Genomic DNA, 4,637 nt, shown 5'->3' on the forward strand with positions numbered 1-4,637 from the left:
TTTAAACATTTTTTCATCTTCACTTTGAGAAGGCCAAAAGCAGAGGGAATTTTACAAAAAAAATTCACTAGTTTATGAGCTAATTACTTAAAAACATTTCAATTTCTAATGTTACGAATCTTATTATATTAAGAAGTGTCTAGATACATGTATCTCAGGATATATATGGTCAAAATTATGTGTAGTTTGTTCTAGATACACGGTATCTAAGTAGATTCGGATGTATCTAGGATACATAAGAGAAATCTCGCTCTCGCCCCTCCCAACTGACACACCACTCTCCTATGTATCTGATATCCAAGATACACGCGAATCACACGAGATATACACAAATACATGTATATAGTGTGATTCACATGTACTTGGGATACATGAATCTATCCCTCTCCATCTTACCCGCCCATATCTCTCTATTATAGTATATTTGATAAGAAAAATACATCTATTAGAATTAGGATATATAATATAATAGTATTCATACATTTATATTGTATATGCTAATTCGTCAGATGTGAGACCAATCCTCATGCAGAAATATGATCGTTCAATGCAAGATTTCAGCCATGTGCATAAATCAAAGAGGAAATGCCCAAAACATTGTATTAAACCATCCAAACTTAATAATGTTTTGAGTTGATTCTTGTAAATATATAAAATATCTAAATGATGCTAAACATAACATGAAGTAATAAATATACTCTCTTAAGACTTAATTTTTTCTTTCAACAATGCATATACTTGTTCATGGTTTTTCATCATCCTCCTCGTCTTCACCCCAGTCTGCAATTAAGATATATGCCATCAAAATTAATACAACAAGTTGGAATTAACTAACATGATCTATACTAACAACTCATCGCTAACAGGCTGAGTGTAGTATCTCTGAAATAAAGAGAGTGTTAATTATACACTAAAACTGAAATTAATTACCATAACAATTAATTAATTACCACCGTTTGTCATGGTAGAAGCTAAATGCTTTGTCATAACATTAATAGTAGCTACAAGAAAAGGGTTAAACAGTCTCTTCATAATTACTTGTGAAGATACAACAATGAAATCACAAACGAATAGATATGCTCAATCGGCCAGCAATAAGTTTTCTAGGGTTTATGTGAATTTTGAGACGTATTCAATTCTAATTGAGTGTTCAGTTTCGATTAAAATTCTTAGAGGATCTGTCTATATAAATTCCCTCAAAATACGATTGTGTAAGTAGCAAGTAACACTATGCAATGTAACAAATTATTGACCATTCTTTATTATCGAGTCGAGCTATTCACTCTTTTTATTACTATTCAAAAACATTTTTCATCTTCACTTTGACAAGGCCAAAAACACAACATTAAAACAATTCAAATTATTTTCCTGTCGTGAATAAATCTTTTACAGAATTTTTTTTGGTTGAATTAAAGAAAAAAAAAGTTAGCACTTTGCTAAGTCATTTAAATTAAGGGTAGTAATTTTAATAGTCACTGAAGATTGAGAAAATTTGGCTAATGAGACTAATTTTCCCACTTTTGAGTTACTAGTATCATTTTATTAATGTTGGGATTGGTATTTATCTCCTCTTGCTTATTTGGCATTTATGTTGATTATTGATGTTACACTTTTATCATGTCCTGAATTTTGTCAAGTTATATATGTATATTTTATGATTTTGTTGAAAATTAATTCAGTTATACATATAATCACAAAGTTGTAATATTTCAAAGGTACGTGACCACGTATAGTTAATTAATTCTCGTTTTGATTGAATTTGATGCAAAAGAAGATCTGATTTTCACTTTTAATTAAGGGCAATATGCCCAAATTATTGATTTGTTGGTGCATCTCATATGTCAAGGGAGAAGTAAACATAGATATCAATACGAAGGTGGGCCTATTATATCATTGGTTTTATATTTGAAAAAATTAGCAAACTAGTCACAATCTCTAACTTAATTAGTAAAAAATATTTACACTTTAAAATAATTATTGAAAGTGTTAAAATATCAATATTTTAGAAAATAATTTGTATTCAAATTTTATTTTCAAAATAGTCCAACTTTGAATCAAATTCTACATCCATTACCTATTTACACTTCTTACTATGCTTTAGTACCATTAAATTGATTTTTCATATAGTGAATACATAAATAAACTGTATTTTGGCTTTTTATAGTTGAGAGTGAATACGAAATCAGAATATAAATACAAAACTTTATGGTATACATTAGGACGAATACGAAATCAAATCTAAATACAAACTTTATGGTATACATTAGGAGGAATACGAAATCAAATCTAAATACAAACTATTTGGTATAAAGTGATATTGAAAATAAGAAAAATAAAATACATATGTAAGATGTATGAATACCTTTATCATGAATACATGAGTATTATATTCTGAATACTGGAAAATTTCTTACAAGAGATACATAAACTTCATAACCTTAACATGATAGCCAAATAACTTCATAAAATTTCAAACACTTTTAAAGATAAATTATAATTTCATAACGTCATGATGCCTTAGTAGAATAAACTGGTTCAAATATGATAAAGTATGATAAATAAATGTGTTTAGAAACAAAAAAAAAAAATTAAGAAAATTGAATATTGAATTTTTAAAACAATGGTGATAGACTTGTTTTTTAGAACATGGTGAAAGAATAGAAAGAGATTGAAGTTGGTGTATTTTGATAATTCGTTCTTTGTTTTTGAATTTTTGTAACTGATAAGACTTTCAAGCAATTATTTCTTTTAAATATTTTTCTCTTCCCTTAGTTTCTCCTTAACAATTGTTTCTTTTTTGATATTTTTACTAAATATTGAAAATATTGACAATGAATCCTATTAAATGTAAAAATATTGACATTTTGAAAATTTTCTATACACAAACCAATATTCTCATATTTATATGGTTAGACACACAAATCATGTGGATCAGCTCTTAATCTTCAAATGAAAAAACCAATTATGTAATATTTAGCCCAATGCTCATGTTGGGCCATACTTGTCACATAAAATGTGAAAATACAGGCTCCATAGCCCAATGGATAGATTTACTTGAATGGACTGGGTTGTGGTACATTAGTTTATTTATTGTAGGAACTGAAAAAGAATTAGGGAATTTACAAAAATTTCACTAGTTTACAAGAATAGATATATTCTAATTTTTAGTATTACGAATCAAATCAGATTATAGTGTATCTAGATACATGTATCTCAGGATATATAGAGGTCAAAATTATGTATAGTTTGTTCTAGATACACGGTATCTAAGTGGATTTGGATGTATCTAGGATACATAGAGAAATCTCGCTCTCCCCTCCCAACCAACGAGCCACTCTTCTATATATTTGATATCCCATATACATGCGAATCACGCGAAATACATACAAATACATGTATCTAGCATGATTTATATGTACTTGGGATACATGACTATCCCCAGCTCACCCACTTTTGTCTCTATTTTAGTGTATCTAATAGGAAAAATGCATCTTTTAGAATTAGCATATATAATATAATATGGATGTATGTCTTGTAAGTTAAATTACGAATATGGTATATCTTCCGTAGAAAACTCTTAATTAGTGGTAAGATAGGAAATCTTTTGAATGTATAAATACGGTTAGAATATACGTCTAGTATTTATTGTATATGCTAATTCGTCAACCAATCAGATGTATGCATAAACATGATGGTTCAATGAAGACAGGTGCTGAGTGTTAATTGTAGGCTAAAATTGAAATTAATTACTATAACAACTGATTAATTAACGTATGTACCTGACCTAATTTGACGACGGATTGTGCAAGACGCCACCGTCTCTCATGGTAGAAGCTAAATGCTTTGTCATAATATTAATCGTTGCTTTAATAAAAGGTTTAAACACTGTCTTCATACTTACTTGTGAAGATATCTGTATGTACAACAATTATGAATGTGAGTGAAATCACAAACTAATAGAGTATATATATCTTATTAGTTATAAATTTTTTTGAGATTCTAGAATTTAGTAACCTTTATATAAATAGGGTTTAGTGGTGGATCAATAAGTTTTGTAGGATTTATGTAAATTTTGACAGAAAATGCTTCTAGCTGCCTTGACTATATTTTTGTCCCATTTAATCCTTTAATTATTCAACAAATATTATAAAACACATGACTTGTACTAGTTTTAAAAATTCAACGCAAAAAATAAAAATTCAAGCACATAATATAAAAAATAGATAGCAAAAAATATTAACCTGATGGTATAGAATAACAATAATTGATCAACAAGGACAGAAAGAAAATTGAACAAATTCAAGTCAGAAATATACAAATAGTATACAAGGAGTCAAAACTATTTTTATGTAACTATATTTCTAATTGATAAAGGAGATTTTGAGTTTTACTATAATTCTAATTGATAAAAGCAGATTTAAATTTTATATTAATTCTAAAAGAAAAAAATTATTAAATTTTAAATGAATTAAAGTGAGTGGATAGGTTTTTAACGAAGGAACCTATTGTTTTGAATTTAGAACAATAATTTAATAAGTTTTAAGAAAAGAAAAAATTATAACATGAATTTTCAAGCAGGAAAAAAAAAATCATCTCAAAACCGTGACGTTGCGCATTTGAGTAAGTCGATTTCTATT

This window comes from Solanum pennellii, chromosome 4 (genome assembly GCF_001406875.1).
Source record: "Solanum pennellii chromosome 4, SPENNV200".
Taxonomy (NCBI): domain Eukaryota; kingdom Viridiplantae; phylum Streptophyta; class Magnoliopsida; order Solanales; family Solanaceae; genus Solanum; species Solanum pennellii.